The sequence below is a fragment of the Mastigoproctus giganteus genome, chromosome 3 (genome assembly GCF_048544385.1).
Source record: "Mastigoproctus giganteus isolate SK-2022 chromosome 3, ASM4854438v1, whole genome shotgun sequence".
Taxonomy (NCBI): Eukaryota; Metazoa; Arthropoda; class Arachnida; order Uropygi; family Thelyphonidae; genus Mastigoproctus; species Mastigoproctus giganteus.
The window spans coordinates 252,516,658-252,540,615 of record NC_143577.1 but is presented as its reverse complement, the minus strand read 5'-3'; the positions used below and the strand labels follow the sequence as shown (position 1 = coordinate 252,540,615).

Here is a 23,958-nt window from a genome sequence, read left to right as displayed (position 1 = left end):
TGTCAATTAATCAGTAAATCTATTAATCTTGATAAACTTTATTGTCAATTAAATTGAACTTTTAACTCTATATCTATATATATATATATATATATATATATATAAAGACTTAATCTAACAAATAATTAATACATAACTATAGTGGTACACGTGATACGGAAGTTGTATAAAGGGAACTCGTAGAAAACACTAGATACCGAAAAAAAAATATATATAACATAACTGTTTTGGGATATAACTTAAGGATTTAATTTTTGTTTTGAATTTTATTGAATTAAATCGGAATCATGACTCTGACCAGAGCAGCAAAGCAAAAGGCTCAAGCTAATGGGAGTGCTGTGGTTCAGGGGAGAACTGAGGGGGGCAGTTGCCCTCTGAATCACAGTCTATTAAAATGCACTGTTTGCTTGATGTTTGCGGAGCAGTCGGGTACGGGACATGATACTGCCAAGGGGGATGTCTTTGTGTGTGCACGATGTAAGGAGTGCAAGGAAATCAGGCGACAACTCAGCGTTGTTATGGGCCTTTATGAGAGCTTGAAGGACAGGGTGGATGCCCTCGAAGGAAATAAATTGAGGGGCCCATCAAGCTCTCAGCTGCCCACATCAACGCCAGAGCTTGCATTTGGTCATCAGGCAACACAGAAGCAGCCCCCTAGGCAGAATGCGCTGGTCCCACAGGAACTAGTAGTTGTTGGTGACTATTGTCAGGGAAACGGGGAACATCCTTTGTAAAAAGGATAGGTGGAATAGGACCAGGGTATGTCTGCCAGGGGCAAAGGTTGATGACGTTGTAGAGCGGATATCATCTTTTAAGGGCACAAAAGGTGATATAGTTGTACACGTTGGCACTAATGATATTAAGAGTAGGAGACCGGCGGAATTACTTAGCAAGTACAGGTCACTGTTGAAAAAAAGCCGTGAATTAGGGTTGAACTTGAAAGTGTCTGCAATTCTGCCCAGACACGATAGGAGGGAGTATATGATGAGAGCCTTGTCGATCAATTCGGCCCTGGAGGGATTGTGCAAGGCTCAAGGGGTAGAATTTTTTTCAGCCTGGACTGTACTTGTTAACAGGAGAGATTGCTTCTACAGGGATCGGATACACTTAAATAGAAAGGGTGCAAGAATTTTTGCTGATGCTGTCGAGGCAGTGTTAGGTGGGTCGGAAAACTGCTAGTTGGGGGGGATACAAGGACTAATAGATTAACAGTAGCCAGTGGCAGAGGTGGAAGTGATTCTTGCACTGCTTCTATTGAAATGAGCAGAAGTCTGAAAAACAAGATGCAGGATATTTCAGAGACTGCTGGTAGTCATTGCGGTACAAGTAAACACATGGGTTGTGTTAGGGTAGCTAAGAATAGAAACAGGTGCATGTATACCTGCGTGTACACCAATGCTAGGAGTTTGGTAAATAAATTTGATGAATTTGAGGTATTGCTCAAAACATCAAAGGCAGATATTGTTGGGATATCAGAGACGTGGTGTCACACAGATATAAGTAATGCGGAACTGGAATTTGGGGAATACAATGTGTATAGAAAGGATAGACAGGACAGGAGGGGAGGAGGGGTTATGCTATTAATTAAGAAACACAAAGTCCAAGGAAGTGAAGCCAGTCGACATCGATGGACAGGGCAGCGTCGAGTCAGTTTGGTGTGACATAAGCATAGGGAAATCAAAATTGAGAGTAGGAGTGTGCTATAGGCCTAATGACTCTGATGAGTATAAAAAGATATTGTACAGGGAAATAGAGTGGGCCAGTAAATCAGAGAGTCTTATAATGGGGGACTTTAATTTCCCAGATATTGACTGGAATTTGTGGGTTGGTCACTCGCACACTAGCAAGGCTTTTGTGGATTTATTGGATGATTGTTTTCTACATCAGCATGTTCGTGAGGCAACAAGAGGGAGCAATACTCTTGATCTGATTATCAGTAGTGATTCTTCATGCATTAAGAACCTGCAGATAAATGAACCACTAGGTGGCAGTGATCACAGTGTGTTGAAGTGGGATTTACTCAAGGAGGTAACTACCATCAGAGGTAAAGGGAAGGGTTTTTGTTTTCGTAAAGGCGACTATGATGGTCTGAGACAGTATTTAAATTCTATACAGTGGGACCAACTGATGATGTTACCAACAGCAAACTCAAAATGGGAAGCATTCAAGGAACTAATCTTGGAGGCTACCAGGCTTTACATACCAACTAAGAAATATTGTTCAAGGTTTAGGCCTAAATGGTTGTCAGATGAACTAATGAGACATGTGGCAGAGAAGAAAAATGCATGGGATACATACAAATTAATGGGTGACATGGAAGCCTATGATAGATATAAGTTGGTCTGTAACCAAGTCACAAAGGAGATTAGGCAGGCAAAGGCAGACTATGAAAAATCCTTGGCAAAGGATGCAAAGAAAAACAGAAAAGAGTTCTTTACATACTTGAACTCGAAAAGGAAAGGGATGAATCAGATTGGTCCACTGGATATTGATGGTTCAACAGTTGAAGATCCTGCTCAGGTGGCTAACAATCTAAACGAGTATTTTGCATCTACATTCACGCATGAGGAGTTATTCAGGAAGGAGAATGATGTAGGTAAAATAAACATTGGCAGTGAGCTGGATGATTTTGTAATAACTGAGAGGAAAGTGGAGGAGAGATTGTTGAGGATAAACATAAAAAAGGCACCTGGGGTGGATGGGATCTATCCAGTTATATTAAAGGAGGCAGCAAAGGAAGTATGCAAACCCCTAGCCATAATTATGAGAGCTTCTTTGGACTCAGGGGAGGTACCCATAGACTGGAGATGTGCAAATGTAACCCCAATTCACAAAGGAGGATCAAAGGCTGACACAAGTAATTATAGACCTGTTAGTTTAACTTCTGTTCCAGGTAAATTAATGGAGGCACTGGTTAAAGAAGCACTGCAGGATCATCTAGACAAGAATTCAGTTATAGCTCAGACGCAGCATGGTTTTGTTAAGGGCAGGTCTTGCCTGACCAATTTGATTGGATACTATGATGTAGTCACAAAAGAACTGGATGCAGGGAATAACTTTGATATTATATATTTGGATCTTAGAAAGGCTTTTGATACTGTTGCACATGGAAGACTGCTGCACAAATTGGAGCAGTGTGGCATTGGAGGCAAATTGCTGCTATGGATAAGGGGATGGTTGAGTGGCAGAAGACAGAGAGTGGTAATCAATGGACACTGCTCAACGTGGACTAATGTTATTAGTGGAGTTCCTCAAGGTTCAGTGTTGGGTCCGTTGTTGTTTTCGGTGTTTATGAATGATATTGATGATGGGATATCAAGTTTGCAGATGATACAAAGGTTGGCAGGGTCGTTAAGGACAATACTGACGCTATGCTGCTGCAACAGGATCTGGAAAGGTTGAACAGATGGGCTGAGAGGTGGCAAATGAGGTTTAACATCGACAAATGTAAAGTGCTGCATATGGGAAACAGTAACCCCAGAGCAACGTATCAACTCTGCGGTAGTACACTGACAGTGGTGGAGAATGAAAAGGACCTGGGGGTAATTGTGCAGGCAGATATGAAGTTCTCTGAGCAGTGCAGACGAGCTGCAAGAGTAGCTCATGGTGTCTTGTCAATGATATACAGGAATTTTTCTAGCAGGGATAAGGAGGTGATTATTCCCTTGTATAAGGCAATGGTAAGGCCACATCTTGAGTACTGTATACAGGTCTGGAGGCCTCATTTCAAGAAGGATGTAGAGCTGGTGGAACGGGTACAGAGAAGGGCAACAAGATTAGTAAATGGAACAAAGGGTTGCTCTTACGAAGAAAGGCTTAAGTTTTGCAAATTACAGAGTCTGGAGACTAGGCACCGGCGAGGTGATCTGATAGAGGTGTATAAGGCTTTGAATGGTTTGAGCATGCTCAATGCCAATGGGATTCTTCATCTTTCTCAGAATAATCACCTCAGAGGGCATAAATTCAAATTGAGGAAGGACGGATGTCGGATAGATGTGCGGAAATTTGCCTTTGGCCAGCGGGTGGTTGGTTGGTGGAACCGACTTCCATCACTTGTTGTTGAAGTTGATAGCCTAAACAAATTTAAAGCTCAACTGGACAGGTATTTCGAACGAACGGAGGGGTGAAATGGGAGTGGGTTTTTTTTTTTTTTTTTTTTTTTTTTGGCTGATACTGAATAAGCTTGCTTTCTTGCATCATATGCCTATGCTAATGCTAAATCTCTGCCCCTGAGCTTACTCCTGTTTTGTGCTGCCTTTTTACACGTAATAATAGCGAATGATGCCAGAAAGCAAGTTTATTGAAGTACAGCCAAAAACACTTCCCACATCACCTTTCCTGTTCCACTAGTATTTTTTTTTTGCTTATATTCAGCCAATTCCTAAAAAGGATGACATACCTCCCTCCTTCCAGTTATTGTCCCTTCATACTATACTCTTTCCAAAGTAATGGAAATAATAAGAATAAATAATAATAATAATATGAAGAATTAGTGATGGATTCCCAAAGGAAATCCATCACTAATTCTTCATATTATTGAGATCAAGTTAGGAAATGAGATAGGTTATTTGAGATAGATTAAGAATTAGTGGATAGTTCCACTATCCACTAATGGATTTCCTTTGGAAATCCATCACTAATTCTTAATCTATTTCAAAACTTTCCATCTTACAATCTTATATTACTCATCTTTGAAAAAAGTTGATGGAAACATTTAATGACACTCAAACAGTTGCTCTTAACATTTCCAAGATTTTTGATCTTGTTTGGCATAAAGGTCTTCTAAAACCCCCATCATTTGGATTGTTATCTGTTTCTATTTGCAGTTGGATAGGTAGTTTTCAGTCTACTAGCATTCTCAATTAATGCTGGTGTTTCCTAAGGTTCAATTCTTTCTCCCAATATTTTCCTTTTATATATTAACAAACTGCTTCCACTGATTGGAAATCCTGTCCATAGCTTTGTTGACAAAATATAAATTCTTTTTTATAGTACACCACATTGCAACTTCCAGTTTAAGAAACATTACCCTGCACAAACAGCTTAAATTTTTTGAATATTCCTTAAATGCCAATCTTTAGATAATTCTACAATTGGGCATAGAAAGATTGATTTAACTTCAATTGTTCTAAAAACCAGTCTTATATCTTCCAAAAAAAAAAAGTTATGATAATTTTCAATGAACACTCAGATTTCTACACAAGATCGCATATATCTGGGATTACCTTGATTTATAATCTCTCTTGGCATAAGCATATCATAAATACTGTTTTCTCTGCATCAGAAAACCTGGTTTTTCTTTTCACTTTCAACATTACTTTTGTTTTCTTCTGAATGGCTATTGATTCTCTACAAATCCCAAATTTACCCTCCTGTAAAATATTATTCCCACATCTGAGATAGTACCCATAAACATTCTCTCTCTCTCTCGTTTCTTTTATTCAAATAAGGGCAGTCAGGTTAATTAATGACCTGTCTCTTACAAAGGCTCTCTCCACTCTGTCTCCTAAATGTTCAGTTTCTGCTGCATGCTATAGATACTTCCACATATGCTGTTCTTCTGAATTGGCATCTGTAATTATATTGCATCAGCTTTTGTTTATTTATTATTTTTTTATAATTATAGCACATGAAAGAGTTCATTTTATTCTATGTACTGAATGTAAACACACAGACAAAACATGCTACTTTTTAATTATCATTTAGTGTATGCATTTTTGTATAAATAAAGTTTGAAAACATCAACATGGAATCATCCTTCAACATGAATCTAATCAAGGGGATAGGGGGAATTTTAGAAGTGCTTTTAATGCGCATTTCTGAATTAAAATGTTGTGCCTAAATGTAGAGAAAACTTGTATGATTTTATATTTTGTCCCAAAACAACTGAAATGTTATAAAAACATTAAAGCAAGAAAAGTAATGCATTACTTATGTGTGACTTTGACTCAGGCCACAAAATAATGGGCATTAAACTTTGAGAAAATAAGTTCCACCATATATTGAAATTGTTATGCATATTAAAAAAATAACATGTCCATGAAACAGACTATATAAAATTCCATTATAATATTTAAATAATTATGTTAAGTTCATATAATCATTTCAAATTTTTTTTCAGTTATAGCATCTTCTGGCCATTAAACTAGTTAACTGAGAGATGCCACTGATAATGAGATGAGTTTGACTACAGTGATGCGGATAAATACTGCCTACATCAGTATGGAATGCTGAAAATGCCAACCACAGGACTTCTCAGGCTACTTAAATAAATTTTCCTTACAAATTCATTTTCAAAAAAAATTATAAACGATTTTATAAAAAAAAAAAAATTGTACCTAATAAAATATCTGGAATTTGTTCTCTTGTTTGACAGTGACATAAAATTTGTACATTCAGAATGCATGAAGGACAAAGCAAAAATCAACCACTAACAAACTTGTGAATTAATTATGTCACATTGAGAAAATCATTGTGACACTGCTGCCTTGAGTTACTTTTCTCGGATCCATTTACTGATTATAGTATCAAAACCACTTTATGATAATAATCTTCATTTTACACTCCAAGATATTTTTTGTGGGACAGTCTCATAACCAAAGAAGTTAATGTATTTTACAGAAAAAATATACATATTAGTTTTAATAGTGGCAAATTATGCAAGAGAACAAGCTTGGGCAGCATCAACCAAAAAAAAAAAAAATTCCATTTCACCTGCCCATCTTCTCTAGTAGTCTATCTAGTTCTTACCTTGAATTTATTCAAACTATCCACTTCCACAACAATGGATGGTACAATAGATGAGCAGATGTTTGCCTCCCCAGCAATCAACCACCTATTGGCTGGAGGCAAACTTCTGCTCATCTATTCTGCAATCATCATTCCTCAGTTTGAGTTTATGTTCCCTCATGTGCACAGTCTGAGCAAGAGGAAGACGTCAGCATTGATTTTGCTCAAACCATTCAAAGTCAAACACATCAGTCAGGTCACCTTGCAGTGCCTAGTCTCCAGATCTCCAGATATTGCAATTTACAGAATTGAAGCCTTTCTTGGTAACAGCAACCCTTTATTCCATTCACTAATCTTTTTGCCTTTGTACCTGTTCCAGCAGCTCTACATCCTTCCTAAAATGAGACCTCCAGACCTGTATGCATTACTCAAGGCGTGGCCTGACCATTGCCTTATACAAGGAGATAATCACCTCCTTATCCCTGCTCACAAAATTCCTTTGTATATCATTGACAAGGCACCATGAGCTACTCTTGCAGCCTGTCTGCACTGCTTAGAAAACTTCATATCTGACTGCAATTACCCCTTGTCTGTCCTTTTCATTCTCCACTACTGTGGAGAATGAAAAGGACAAGGGGTAAAGCTCCACTACATTACTCTGAGATTACTGCTACCCATGTGCAGTACTTTACATTTGCAATGTTACCTTTCAGTTGCCACCTCTCAGCCCATCTGCTCGACTTTCCTAGATCCTGTTGCAGTAGTGTACTCTCGTTAACAACCCTACCAACCTTCAGTATTGTCTGCAAACTTGGACGTTAACCTGATATACCTTCATCAATATCATTGATAAATACAGATAACAACAAGGGGACCAAAACTGACCTCTGGGGGACTCCACTAATAACATTAATCCACAAAGAGCAGCATCCATTGTTTACTGCTCTCTGTCTTCTCCCACTCAACCATCCCTTTATTCGCACCAGTAACTTGCCCTTAATGTGATACCACTCTAATTAGTACAGTAGTCTTCCATGTGTAACAGTATCAAAGGCTTTCCTAAAATCCAAGTACAGGCAACTCTCAGTTTACAAACATTTGCTATAACGAACATCAGAATTCATTCAAAATTTCTTAAAGGTGCCAATAGATAGCATTCTTCATAAAACAAAATGCCAAAAGTATTGTGAACATAATTGTAAGATTTAAATAAATAAACTTTTAAAACATGTATTTATTACAATAATTATCAGAAAATTATTATATGATAATTATATGAGGTCTTGGTTAATAAAACTAATCTAGCTAGTAAAAAAATGTTGGTTTACATGCCACGCTGCATAGAATGTTGAACTCTAACGAAGATATTAACGAGAAAAAGTTGAATATATATGTATGTATAGTACATATATTATGTTAGTACTTATTTTCTTTATTTCTATTTTGTAACTCTGTTTTTAATTAAAATGAAAAAGTACGATATCTTGTTTTTTTTTTATTCTTTTCTTATTTTATTTTACGTTATGTATCATATACGATAAACCATAACCCATAAATACATTATAATAATATGTATTGTATAGACCAGTGGTTCCCAAACTACTGAGATATACGGACCCTTTCAAAAATCTAAAAAAGTTCACAGACCCCTTCAGATATCAAAAAACGTTTGCGGACTCCTATATATAACATATGCATGTATATATATGTGGTCAACCACAGTTTCGCGGACCCCCTGGAACTGTTCTACGGACCCCAATTTTGGAAACGCTGGTATAGACCATTCAATGTTTAGTACATGGTTTTAATGCTTTAAAATAGCTGCAAACGTATACGATACATATCGTAAGAGCTCAGGAATGCAAGATACACATAACGAACAACGTCTTGGAACAGAACTCATTTGTAAACCGAGAGTTGCCTGTATATGATATCAAAATTATTTTTTGCATCCAGTTTCTTTGTGATCATATCATATCATAGTATCCAATCAAATTTGTTAGAAAATACTTCCCCTTAACAAACCCATGCTGTGTCTGAATTATAACTGCAGTCTTGTCTAAATGATCCTGCAGTGCTTCTCTAACCAGTGACTCCATTATTTTCTCTGGAACAGAAGTTAAACTAACAGTTCTGTACTTACTCTTGTCACCCTTTCAATCCCCCTTGGTGAATTGGGGATACATTTGCACATCTCCAGTCCATGGCGACCTTTCCTGAGTCCAAGGAAGTTTTCATAATTATGGCTAAAGGTTTGCTTACATCCTTTGTTGTCTCCTTTAATATAACTGGATAGATCCCATCCACTCCAGGTGCCTTTCTTATATTTAACTTCAACAATTTCTCTTCCACTTTGCTCTCTATTATTACAAAATCATTTACATCCCTGTTAGAGTTTAGTAAACTTCTGTCCTCCCCTTCCTTATATAATTTCTCGTGTGAATGTAGAGGCAAAATACTCATTTAGTTTGTCAGCTATCTGAGCAGGATCAACATTAAGTGGACCAATCTGATTCATCCCCTTCCTTCTAGAGTTTATATAAGTAAAGAAGTCTGGTGTTTTTCTTTGCACTCTTTGCCAAAGTTTTCTTGTAATCTGCCTTTGCTTGCCTGACCTTTGTGACCTGATACACTGATCAACACCAAAAATGTTTCTGGCTTGAAAATAGTCAATCCTTCTTAATTTCAGCATGAGAAAAATAAATATAACATTTAAAACTCTTAGTTAGCTCTCGGTTCCATGTTATAGCCCCTCTTATGATTTAGGGGAACTTTGGAGTCTAGAGAATAGATAGGTTGGTAACACTGAAATAGGAACCGATACACCATGTTTTGTTGTTTTTTTTTATTTGGTTTGTTTTTTGGGTTTTTTTTTGTTTTTTTTTTTTTTTTTGTATTTTTGTGTATCAGTTACCTTGCAAGTGATGTTATGAGTGATATTCATTTCTTTTTTTTTTTTTTTTTCCAGGTTTATGGACAAAAATTACGTAAAAAGCCAGAATGCCATGTAAATGTGTTAACAATTTTTGTTATGTTTGTGGTGATGTGACATTTTCCACTCAGAAACACCAATTGACTCTACTTGTGAAGACAGCCTACTACCATTATTTTGGCTGTAAGGGGATGAAGACTCTGGCACCTCATATTTGCTGCACAACATGTGTACTGTAAATTTCCATGGATGGTTGAATAACAAAGGACGTTCAATGCCTTTTGCCATCCCAGTGATTTGGAGGGAGCTTTCAAATCATGTAAAAGACTTATTTCTGCATGGTGCCTCCTCTTCAGCATGGCATGTCAAAAAAAAAGGAAGTGGACTGTGGAATATTCCAACATCCAGTCAGCTACCCAATCAGTGGTACAATGGGATGGTCTGCCTATACCTCACCCTCCAGAAGAGTACACTTTGGAGTCTGATAACGATGGGGACAGTGTGAGGAATGATGGTCAACTGGGCCTTCAACATCACAGGATCCTGATTTTGCACCAGAACCTGAGTCACCGAGTGAGTCACACAGAATCACTCAAGGTGAACGAAGTGACCTAATTCGAGACCTAGATCTATCAAAAGATAAAGCAGAGCTTCTGGGATCAAGACTCTAACAGTGGAATCTTCTGCAACCAAATGTCAATGTGTCCATGTACAAGAGCATGCAGAATGCTTTGACTTTGTTGCCTGCTGTTGATGTCAATGGTTTGATGATAGCTTTGAATGTGGAGCACAACCCACAAGACTGGATGCTATTCATAGACTCATCAAAGCTAAGTTTAAAAGCTGTTTTGCTCCACAATGGCAACACACTTCCTTCAATTCCTGTAGGCCATGCTGTCCACATGAAGGATTTTTTGGGCAAACATATAGACAACAAGATCCTACATGCAGCCATTGGTGCTGCGAAAGGCTATACATATAAAAATTGCAAAGACATTAACAGAGAGGCTGCTTGTTTGAATTGTATTGCTAGAAATCATGTGGGAGACCATTCTGTTCGTGAAAAAAAAAGTGTCCAGAATATCAGAGTACACTTAAACTAATTACCTGCGTAGAGCTGATTCCTTCATAACTATGGCCAACAGTCCGAATTACTGTAACTTAAATCTGTACACTCACAATATAAATTCGTTTAAAGGTTTGAAAATAATGCAGCTGAATGTGCAGCATTCTCAATCTGTTGCAGATGAAATAAAAAGAAAAAATTATCCACATGAAGGAGACATATGAGAATACAAAATTAATGGGCATGCAGTTGGATACACGAAGTACTGCTGTTTCCTGTGTGAGTGGGACAGTCAATCTAGGTCCTCACACTACAAGAGAAAAGTCTGGCCTCTTAAGAGAAAATCTGCACCGGGGGGGGGGGGGGGGGGATGTCCAACACAATCATCTGGTTGATCGAAGCAAAATTCTTCTGCCCCCTTTACACATCAAACTGGGACTCATGAAGAACTTTGTTAAGGGGGTGAACTAGGATGGAGAAACTTTCAAGTAAATGCGAGCACAGTTTTCACTGTTGGGTGATGCTAAGGTTAAAGGAGAAATCTTTCTTGGTCTGCAAATTCGTGAACTTTTAAAGGATGCAAACTTTGAGAGTCCTCCAGGGTAATGAGAATGCAGCTTGGGAAGTCTTTAAAAGTGTTGTGCATGACTTCCTGGGAAACCAAAGAGCTGGAAGCTATGTTGAGATTGTGAACAACCTTCAAGAAAAGTATCATCATTTAGGCTGCAAAATGTCACTGAAAATCCACTTTCTTGACTCTCATCTGTACTTCAATGACAACTGTGGTGCAGTGAGTGACAAGCACGGCGAGCAATTCCACCAAGATATTTCAGAAATGGAAAGAAGATATCATAGTAGGTAGAATGCTTCTATGCTGCTGTCATGAATAGGCCACATTTTGAGAAAGTACTCTCAGTTCCTGTGTAGTTTTCTTGTGTTCTTGTTATTTTAAGTTTTAATTAAAAACAACTGTGATATATGTTGTATCAAGAAAATGTAAATACGAGATTGTTTCAATATTACTTTTCACTCCGACTGCTACTGAAATTTTTATATTCTTAGACAATAGCGAAAGTACTGTATCTGAAAAACAAGAGCTAATAAAAAATTTCTGAAGTCATATTCGTTTTTCTTGACCCAAAATTAGAAGTTTGCCTATTTTAAGAAAGGAAACAAATTCAGAAAATTTTTTTGTTGAACAGTGTTACAGACTAGCTTATATCTACCACAGTCTTCTGTGTCACGTGATAATTTATATGTATCCCAAGCATTTTTCTTCTCTACCGTCATCATCAGCCATTTTCAATCCACTGCAGGATGAAGGCCTCTCCAGCAACTTTCCAGTTCCTTCTGTTTTGAGCACTGGCCATCCATTTACTACTCAAAAACTCATGAATTTCATCTATCCATCTCCGCCTTTGTCTTCCAGGTTTTCTTCTAGCTCCTCTTGGGTACCATTCTGTTATTTTCTTAGTCCATCTGTCATCCTGTCTTCTAGCTATGTGTCCTGCCCAAGACCATTTTAGTTCTTTAGTTTTGATAAGAATGTCCTTTACTTGAGTTTGCTGCCTAATCCAGGTGTTTCTCTTCTTATCTAACAGTCTGATTCCCAATATAATTCGTTCCATTCTTCGCTGTGTAGTTCTTAGCTTCTCTTCCATTCTTTTGGTGAGTGCCCAAGTTTCACTTCCATAAGTCATGGTGGGGAGTATACATTGATTCATTATTTTACGTTTCAGACAAACTGGGATATTGCTCTTCAGTATGTGACTATATTTCCTGAATGCTATCCATCCAAAATTTATTCTTCTCTTGACTTCCAGCCATTTATCATTATTACAGCTAATAACTTGTCCCAGATAAGTATATGACTCCACCTTTTCAATTACTGCTCCTTCAATCATTATTTCCCTTTCCTTGGCATACTTGTTCATCATTACTTTTGTTTTAGCCATATTCATCTTTAGTCCAAAATCCTTACTAACTGTGCATAACTGATTAAGATTTTCCTCTAATTCTTTGGGATCATGGCTTATGACCACAATGTCATCTACAAATCGTAAATGGTTTAGGTACTCTCCGTTCACATTGACTCCTTTCTGCGACCAGTCTAATCTTCTGAAAGCTTCCTCAAGGGCAGCAGTAAACAGCTTCGGAGATATTGTGTCTCCTTGTCGAACTCCTTTCTCGATTTTAAATTTCCTACTGTCTTTGTCTAGTCTAATAAAGGATGTAGCACTCTCATATATTTTCTTCAAAATCATAATATATGGAGTATCTATGCCTTGTCTTTCCAGTGCCCCAAACATTGCCTTATGCTGTATGGAGTCAAATGCCTTTTCATAATCCACAAATGCCAGGCATAATGGTGTTTTATATTCATTTGCTTTCTCCATTAGCTGTGATATTACGTGAAGGTGATCCATAGTTGAGAATCCTGTCCTAAAGCCAGCTTGCTCTTTCGGTTGATTCTCATCAAGTATTCTTTCTAATCTGTTAGTAATGACCCTTGTGAACAACTTGTAGATATGGGATAACAAGCTAATTGGTCTATAATTTCCAATTTCTGATTTATCTCCTTTCTTATGCAGCAAAACTATGATTGCATTATTCCACTGCTTAGGCATCACACCTTTTCTAATGCACTTTGTGAAGAGCCTTGCCAGTTTTTGTGTTATGTCTCTTCCTCCCAATTTTAACAACTCTACAGTAACTTCATCTTCCCCCGGGGCTTTCCGATTCTTCATTTTCTTCAATGCATGTTCTACCTCATCAGGAAGAATATCGGGTATGTCGTATGTGTTGCTACTTTGCAATCCATCTTCCCCACTGCTGGTATCATTCCCTCGCTCCTTGTATAATTCTCTATAGTAGTCTTCTGCTATTTGAATTATGCCTTCTCTGCTGTTTATAAGTACACCATCGCTATTCTTCAGTTTCAGTATCATTTGTCTTTCTGTATTACTGCTCATGGCTGCTGATTTAAATCCTTTGTTTTCCCTTAATGCTTGTTCTACTTTTCTTGTGTTAAATCTTCTTATGTCCTCTCTGAGTCTCTTTCTAATGGCTTTGCATAACTCAGTATACTCAATTTTCTCCCTGTCAGTGTTTTTCTTGCTCTTCATTTTCGTCTTTGGTTCATCATGACAAGTGTTTCTTGACTAATTTTTTCTTCTTTGGATTTCTGTTTCCCTATAGGTTTCTTGGGCTTTATCACTTTCAGAAAGTTGTAATATTCCTCGTCGATATCTTGGTCCTGAGCAGTCTGCAGAAGCTCAAACTTGTTCTTAAGTTCCAGTACATACTGCTTTTTCTCCTCCTCTGTTATCTCAAAGACCTTTGTATTATTTACTCGAGTCAGTTTTTTCCTTTCCTTTCCTACATCTATATCAATTGTACATCTTACCATTCTGTGATCACTTCCAACATTTACCTTATTCAGGACGGTAACATCATTCACAATATATCTTCTGTTAGTGAGGATGAAGTCGATTTCATTAGTTGTTAATCCATTTGGACTCTTCCATGTCCACTTTCTGTTCACCCTTTTCTTGAAAAAAGGGTTCATTACTGACATTCCTTAAGATTCTGCAAATTCCACAAGTCTTTCACCTCTTTTATTTCTTTCACCAATTCCAAAATTTCCTATAGTTCCTCTTTGTGCGCTGTTTTGCCTTTTTCCAACCTTAGCATTGAAGTCCCCCATAATAATAGTGTAGTGGGTTTTCTGCTCATCTAGAAGACTCAATTTCAGTGTACATTTCTTCAACCTCTTCATCATCAATGTTGATGATGAAGAGGTTGTTGGTGCATAAATCATTGGCTCGATGTTGGTGCATAAATCATTATAATCTTTAGCTTGTACCTCTTAGAAATCTTGAGTATTAGTCTTGACACCCTTGGTGATGTACTTTTGAATTCCAAAATGTTGTTTTTAAAATCTTTATGGACCAGAAACCCAACTCCACCTTCACTCCTTTCACTGTTTCCATTGGTGTACAGCAGATTTCCACTTGATAAACTTATAAGTGATTCATTTCTTCTTCTTGTTTCAGCCAAACCGATGATATTCCAATTCACATTTTCTAATTCCTTTTCCAGCTCTAATATCCTGTCTTCACCGATGAGTGATCGTACGTTATAACAGGCCAAGTTCAATTTCCGTGCATGGCAGCCTGGTCGTACCCAGAGATTCTTAGCACCCTCTGCTTCCACTCTGATCCTCTTGCTGCCGTAAGAGGGAGAGTGAAAGCTGCTGGGGACTGAGGGCCATTTGTATTGTTGTGGCCTCATTGCTGGAGGGTTTGGTCTTTTCCTCTTCACGCTGACCAGGCGTCTTGAAGAGAACCACTCTACACGTTCGTTGCCACCTAAGTGACGTAACAGGGCTTACCATCGAGAAGGTGTGCATGAGTGGATTTTAGGGAGGCAGGCCAACCGGACTTCTCCTAAATCTTCTGTAATAGAGAGATATTGGATCCATCAGTGTTTTAGGCTGAGTGTCCGATAACACACAGGATACCTGTTCCCCTCTAAGCCCCTCTTCTCTTCTCTACCATGAGTCTCATTAGTTCATCTGCCATCCATTTAGGCCTAAATGTTGAACAGTATTTCTTCATTGGGACATAAACCTAGTAGCTTCCAAGATTACTTCCTTGAATACTTCCCATTTAGAATTTGCTCTTGCTAACGTAGAATTTAAAAACTGGCTGAGACCACCGTAGTAGCCTTTACAAAATCAAAAACCCTTCCCTTTACCACTGATGGTAGTTATACTTTAGGTAAATCCCACATTGGCACACTGTGATCACTGCCACCTAGTGGTTCCTTTCCTTTATCTGCAGATTCTTAATGCATATAGAATCACTGCTGATAATCAGATCAAGGGTATTACTCCCTCTAGTTGCCCCTCAAACATGCTGCTGTAGAAAACAATCATCCAATAAATCCACAAAAGCATTGCTACTGTGTGAGTGACAAACCCACAAGTTCCAGTCCATATCTAGAAAGTTAAAATTCCCCATTATAAGACAATCTGATTTACTGGCCCACTATTTCTCTGTACAACTGTTCATTGTACCCATCAGAGTCATTGGGCCTATAACACACACACACACACACCTACCTCTCAATTTTGCTTTCCTAGTGCTTATGTCACACTGAACTGACTCAACATTGCACTGTCCTCCCATGTCAGCTGGATGCACTTCCTTAGATTGTGTTTCTTAACTAACAGCATAACCCCTCCTATTCTTTCTATATACATTGTACTTCCCAAATTCCAATTCTGCATTCCTTATATCTGTGTGACATCACATCTCTGATATCCCAACAATATCTGCCTTTGATATCTTGACGAGCCCCTCAAATTCAAAAAAATTATTTAGTAAACTCCTAGCACTGGTGCATATTGCAAGTATACATTTACCTGTTCTTACTCTTAGTTATCCTAATACAGCCCATGTATTTACTTGTTCCATGATAACTCCCAACAGTCCTGGAAATCCCCAGAACCTGGCTTTCCAGGCTACCACTCATTCCAATAGATGCAGTGGAAGAATCACTTTCACCTCTACCTGTGGCTGCTGTTAATCTATTAATCTGTGAATCTCCCCAAGCTAGCAGTTTTCCTGACCCACCTAAAGTATTCTTGCACACTTTCTATTTAGGTGAACCTCCATTCCTGTAGAAGCAGTCTCTACTGTTAACAAGCATAGACCACGCTGAGAAAAATTTTATCCCGTGAGCCTTGCACAATCTCTTTAGGGTCGAATTGATTGACAAGGCTCTCACCATACTCCCTTCTATCATGTCTGGGCAGAATTGGACACTTTCAAATTGAACCCTAACTTGCTACTTTTTTTTCAACATTGACCTGTACTCATTAAGTAAGACTGCAGATCTCCTACTCTTAATGTTATTAGTGCCAACATTACAACAATAATACCTTGTGCCCCAAAAAAATTATATTTTGCCCCTGGCAGGCATACCCTGGTTCTATTCCACCTATTCTTTTTGCATAATATATTTCCCATCTCCTAATTTAAAAGTTAGTGCATTTGCAGCATTTCTGTACATAGCCAACTACATAAATAGTTATAAATTGGCATCATAAAAATATATCATATTGTGAATACCCTCACAATGAGTTGCTGTAATATATTGTACTACCTCGAATAAGTAATGCTTCACCATAGAAGAAGACTATTGTTACTTATTCTCGGCGGATACCATCACCCATACCTGAGGCTTTAGCGCTAAACTATACTGTAATCTAAATTACTCCACACCGTCAGGCATCTCTCATATTGTGGGTTTATACTTTGCAACTGGGTTGTCATCATTGCAACTCCAGGGTACATGCCAACCCACTGATGAGGAGCCAATAAGCTCTGAAGCGGTGCTGTATGGATGATTTTTTTTTTTTTTTTATGAAAACCCCAAACATGAGAGGTATTAAAATCTATAGTACTTAGTACAGTGCTTGGGTTAGAGATTGAGAAGATGAAAGAAGATATCTGTTGACATTAGACTTGAACTTCTGTAGACTGTAATTTTCAGGAAATACGTATGAAGGAAGATTGTTCCAGAAAACTGGAAACTGTTTTGAAAGAGAGAGCGGGAATTATAGAAGCCAATTCAGAGGAACAGGGCCCATGGAAGTATCTGTAGAAAAGGCATGCAAGCAGAAACAGTACGTCTATCAGACAGCAAGTAGAGAGATTCTGTTAGAGAGCAGTCATTAATTAACCTAACTACCCTCTTCTGAATGGAACTTAGAAACCTGAGAGAGGTTTTGGGGACACCGCCCCAGATGTGGGAACAATATTCCATGGTAGGGTAGATTTGCGATTTGTACAGAGTGAGCAGCTGTTTGGAAGAAAAGTAACGCCGAGAGCAAAAGAGAAAACCAAGTTTTTTAGATGCAGAGGAAGCAATATTTGTAATGTGCTGATGCCAAGAGAGATTAGAAGTCAGGGTAATCCCCAAAAGAGATATATCATTTTGCCTAGAAATCAGAGTGTCACCAAAGATAAGCATAGGAGCAGAAGAATCCTTTTTGCGAGATATAAGACAAGACTGAGTTTTAGAAGGATTGAAATCAACTAAGTTGTCTTTGCCCTACTGGAGAATTATATGGAGATCAGCATTTAAGGAATTGGTAGCAGATATTCGAAAAGTTGAAGCTGATTGAGCAGGGCAAGGTTTTTCAAAATGGAAAGTGGAATGCAATGTGCTATCATCAGCAAAACTATGAACAGGATTTCCAGCCAATGGAAGAAGGTTATTAATATACAAGAGGAAAAGAGTGGGGCAAAGAACTAACCTTGAGGGACACCAGCATTAGTGGAGAAGTTAGAAGACAGAGCCATCTACCATCATCCTCAATGGGCGATCAGAGAGAAAACTGGATAACCAATTACAAAAAACAGTTGGCAAACCATAAGATGGAAGCTTGTTTAGAAGACCTTTATGCCAAACACAATCTAAAGCTTTTGAGATGTCAAGGGAACTGCTTGTGTTTCACCGAACTTTTCCATTGAATCTGTCCATAAACGGGTAACATAAGCCAGAATATCACCAGTGGATCGACACTGACAGATCCATACTGGCGATCGTTGATCAGACAGAAGATTTCTAGGTAGTTTAAGAGTTGAAGTTAATTGATTTCTCCATTACTTTAGAAAGAGTAGAAGTAATTGGAGGGGAGGGATTTGTCACCTTTTTTAGGAACTGGCTGGATATGAGCAAATTTCCAAGCAGAAGGAAAAACACCTTTGGAATAAGAAAGTGAAAAAAGCGGCAAAGAATAGGAGTAAGTTCAGGAACACAGGTTTTGAGAACAAGTGGAGAAATACCATCAGGACCTTGAGCTTTCTTAGCATCAAGATTCGTCAAAATCCTTCTGACGGAAGACCACAGGAGGCATTGAATGGAGTGTGCTGGAAATGGTGACAGATGTTTTACCAAGATCATTAATACACGAGTTGGAAGAAAAATGGGATGCTAGCAGGTCAGCTTTATCCTTGGCTAAAGTGACAACAGAACCGTCTGGTTTTGACAGAGGTGGGAACAGAGATGGGCAAAAGTTGCGGCCAATAGCTTTGGCAAGAGACCAGAATGCTCAGCTACCATTAGGACAAGAAGCACGTTTTCTACTCTTAGCCTGTTCGAAATCTAGTTTGGACTGATTAATAACTGCTTTACAATTGTTGCGAGGTTTGGTGTAGGCAGAAAACGAAACTGAAGAATTGGAAACAAGCCAATTACTATATGCAACGTTCTTCTCTTGAACAGCCTTAGCACATTTATTGGAAAACTAAGGTTTAGATAATGGACGAGATTTTAAAGTGGAGTGTGGGATAAAGGATTCCATTCCTACAAGAATAAATTCACTGACACAATCTGAGCAAATGTTGACATCAGAGGTTTTGAAACAGTAATCCGACCAAGGAAAAGAAGAAAAGAAATCTCGCAGGTCATTCCATTTTGCATTCTTGTAATGCCAAACAATACGAGGTTGGGAATAGCCATGAGATAAAGGCTCCATTGGAGAAGAGACAATTACCAAGTTGTGATCTGAGGTGCCTAAAAGACCACTCACTTTGACCGTGTACTTAGAAGGGAAAAGGATTGTTTGTGAGAAAAAGATCAAGTGTGTCGGCTGTATTCTTGTAGGTAAATAAACAATCTGTGCAAGGTCATTAGTAATTGCAAAAGCTTCAGCATCTCGACCAGCTGGGTCGGTGTGACTAGAAAACAGAGACCAGCTGGAGTTGTGAACATTAAAATCACCAAGGAAATTTACCTCACTGTTAGGGAAATTGGACTGGAGAAAGTCAAGTTGCAAAGAGAGGAAGTCAGAGAGCTCCAAGTGATTAGTGGAGTTGGGAGAACAGTAGAGAAAGCAGATGAATTTGACACAGTGAGGTAGAAAGATTTTAAGCCAGAGAAGATCGAAAAGAGGAGATTCCAAATTACCAAGTCTCTGACAGGGAATATCGGAACAGACATATGCACTAGTATCACCTTTGAGGCGAAAGGAATCATGCAGCAAATAGTTTGGGCAACTGAGATGAGCTGTAGTTGAATCAGCTGATAACTGAGATTCTGTCAGAAAAAGTACATGGGGATTGGCAGACTGCAAGTGGGAATGGACATCGTTGAGATTAGAATTGAGACCACGTATATTTGTGAAATGAACTGAGAAGTGTTTAGATCTTTTCACAGATAAGCTTACTCTATTAGTTTGAGAATTCATGGTGTATTCAATAGTAAAAAAAAGTGGGGAGGGACATGCTGTATGAAGTAATGAAATTTTTGGATATGGCGTACACATGGTAAGAATATACCGAGATCCTTGACATAACATGGCCTCGACAATGACCCCCTCCCGCATACACACTACTCAGATTCCCTCCATTCACTATCTGGCAGAATAGAGGTAGCAAGATTATACACTACCTGATCTGGAAGCCTCCTAAAGAGTTACCAATAGGTTCGGTCCGGTGTACTAACTAGCGGCCACCCTGCAAACACCGTTTTAGAGCTGTACCCTAATGTAAGGAAGATTGGATCTTGCCATGATGTTCGTCATAACCTCAAAAGTCACTAGTCATACTGCATGATGGAAGAGATGGTTAAGGGTTAAGAGGAACTTAGCTCTGGAGACTAAACATGGGTTCCACCACTTCAAGCCTCCAATAAGCAAAGTGGTGGTATTGCAGCAGTTGATGAGAGTCATCTACCACCTAGTATTGCCTAGTAACGCAGAGGGGCTGCATTCCTCCACGTGGTTTGGGCGCCACACCTCGACCCCTGCTTCACACCTGAGTGTTCACCCACAGTGTGCTTGTGCATTGAGGTTATACCCAGGATTACTACCAGTCCCACCATTTTAAAGGTGCAAGCAGAGGATTTGGCTGACACAGACCGTCCGGACTTTGCCGAAATTGGGTCCACTTGACTTGAATGTTGCCCGAATATCAGTTCCTTCAATGTTTTAGACTCCCAGGTAGCAAGTACAGCTTGTCTGGCATATCTGAGAGAATGTCTGTGACAATTTCAAGGACCTCATGATGGTATCCGCTGAGAATAAGTAACAATAGTCTTCTCCTATAGTGAAGCATTACTTATTCGAGGTACTGCAATATCACAGCAACTCGTTGTGAAGGTATTCTCAATATGAAATATACTTAATGATGCCAATTTATAACTGCTTATGTATTATTTGGCTATTAGATAGTATGAATCAGAGCTGTAATACTCAATATGTTCTACGTTGATAATAATATTAGTAAATTAATAAGAGGAGTTTACCTCAATATAGTACGTGGAACACTTCCGTATGATACCCTCCAGAAATTAAAACGGAAAAAACGAAAAAATCGACAACTTACCGGTCCATTAAAGTAAAATATAAATAATTAAAGTAAAATATAAATAATTAAATAATCAATTTAACACAATTCAAAATCAATTCAAAACAATTAAAATTCAAATTAACGCAATTTTCGTTATTCTTTTAATTACGTTAATTTGAATTTTAATTCAAATTAACGCAATTAAATTCAAATTAACTAATAAGATCAAATTAACGCAAATCCATACTGGTGATCGTTGATCAGACGGAAGGTTTCTAGGTAGTTTAAGAGTTGGCGGTTAATTGATTTCTCCATTACTTTAGAAAGAGTAGAAGTAATTGCAATGGGACGATAATTGGATGGGAGGGATTTGTCACCCTTTTTTGGAACTGGCTGGATATGAGCAAATTTCCAAACAAGGAAAAACACCTTTGGAATAAGAAAGTGAAAAAAGGCGGCAAAGAATAGGAGTAAGTTCAGGAGCACAGGTTTTGAGAACAAGTGGAGAAATACCATCAGGACCTGGAGCTTTCTTAGCATCAAGATTCATCAAAATCCTTCTGATATCCTTTTGACGGAAGACCACAGGAGGCATTGAATGGAGCGTGTTGGGAATGGTGGGAGGTGTTTTACCAAGATCATTAATACATGAGCTGGAAGAAAAATGGGATGCTAGCAGGTCAGCTTTATCCTTGGCTGAAGTGGCAACAGAACCATCTGGTTTGGACAGAGGTGGGAGCAAAGATGGGCAAAAGTTGCGGCCAATAGCTTTGGCAAGAGACCAGAATGCTCGGCTACCATTAGGGCAAGAAGCAAGTTTTCTACTCTTAGCCTGTTCAAACTCTAGTTTGGACTGGTTAATAACTGCTTTACAACTGTTGCGAGCTTTGGTGTAGGCAGAAAATGAAACTGAAGAATTAGAAACAAGCCAATTACGATATGCAACATTCTTCTCTTGGACAGCCTTAGCACATTTATTGGAAAACCAAGGTTTAGATAAACCTTTGTTTAGATAAACCAAGGTTTAGTATTTTGCACTAGCATTCTGCAGCCATCATGTTGCCTGTGGCAGAAGCTGTTTGAGTAATAGTTCTTTACAATCAAAGAAAAGATTAGTAAGACTAACAATAGTGGAGAAGTTAAAGCTTTCCTTGTTGGCAGACAGCTGTGTTGCTTTCACTCATCTTTGTTTCTGGCAACAATTTACTACAGGAAACTGCATCTCCATCCATAAGCATTTTCTTCTAGTGATATAGACTCAAGTTGCCACATCCTACACAATAATAACAATGATGCACTTTAGCAATTTGTATATCATTTATCTGTACAGGTGTTGAATTGTTAATGATTGGTGTGCATAATAGGGCTGCATCCTTGCCTGCAAGCAAGGATGCCCAAGCAACAAAGACTTTCTTGACATCTGTGTGATTCCCTCATTTCATTTTAATTATATTAACCCCAGGGGCTCACATCTGGTGAGTATGGGCTTGGCACACCCAGGGTCCTGAGCTGGATATCATTCTTCTCTTTCTTGGCAATTCCTTTCTACTTCTGACTCTTGTTCTCTCTCTCAGGGTAATTCAGAATTTTTTTTTTGGCTGGTGCAGCATACACCTCAGGCTTCCTTGCACCATATGGCTAATAATAATAATAAATTATTTTTTAGCTTTTTTACCGAATTAAAAATGTTGATCTGTTAATTATGATTTATTAAACCAGATTAAAAATATAGAAGGAAAATAAATGAGAAAACCTAATAATAAAAAATAAGTTTTTATCATATTTTTTAAAATTTTCAAGATCAGTGATCCTCCAGACATTCACATCTGGCAAGCACAATGTGATATATAGCTGTATTTTTATCAACTGTTTGTGTGTTTGGCAAACAAAATCAAAGCTCTAGACCAAGATTAGAAACCTCTCACTAGTGTCTCATAGACACCATCCTGATAAATGCCAAAAAAAATTTAATGTCTCTTAATTCAGTAGTATATTTAAATGAAAACAGAAAATACTGTATAACCAGTTAGAGAATAATAATAGTATTGGTGGGCAAAGATATGGAGGATTTCATTTCATTAACAAATTTTTAGAGAAAACAAAAATTTACAGTTGTGCTTGTCAGATGCCATGTTAGCAGTGGAAAGCTAAAAAGTAAAGCAAACTGTGACATTTACAGTCACAGAATATTTTACTCTTTGAGCAGCATGACTCTGCTGTAGCATCACTGACAGTTAATTCTTTAATGTAAATTGAATCTAGATGGCGTAGCAAACCCATATGTGTTTTGGTTTCAATCAATTTTTTTTTTTTTTGAGTAAGTCATAGTATATTGTTCATGTATAATTATATTTTCAAAAAAAAAAAAAAAAAAAGACCGCTAAGAATCTATTTTCTATTAATGTTGTAGCAGTTAATACGTTAAACTTGAAGCAGTAAAGATGTACAATGTAAGTATATATAATGTAATTTATTCGAGAAGCAAGATTCACATGAAAAAAAAAAAAAAAACTCCAAAACGCTTCACATGAAAATAAAAGAAATACAGGGTGTCTATAAATTATTCACATGATCGTGAAGATCGATTAAAATTTTATTCTATTAAGTACAAGGAGTCCTCGTTATCCGAGGATAATAGGTTACAGAAAATTCTACTTGAAACGGGGACCAAATTTTCGTAATTTGTATTGTATACTTGTACTTCGGCAATATTTATTACTCATTCTCCACTTCTTTTACGACATATAAGTTCTAATTTAAAATATAAACCATAACTTTTGCTTTTTTTTTTTTTTTTTTTTTTTTGATGTTTTATCATCAGCACTTTACTTTGAAAGCATGGTTAATAAAAATAAGAAAACTAAGAA

The 23,958-nt window shown here is 37.9% G+C and overlaps 1 long non-coding RNA gene across 1 annotated transcript in view; it reads left to right on the top strand.

Moving 5' to 3' along the window:
• LOC150089038 (uncharacterized) overlaps positions 1–6,297 on the top strand; it is a 94,126-nt gene extending 87,829 nt beyond the window's left edge. The window contains exon 3 of the long non-coding RNA XR_016546747.1: positions 6,122–6,297. This is a non-coding gene — a long non-coding RNA (uncharacterized LOC150089038). The remainder of the gene's footprint in view (positions 1–6,121) is intronic.
• The last annotated feature ends 17,661 nt before the right edge of the window (positions 6,298–23,958 follow it).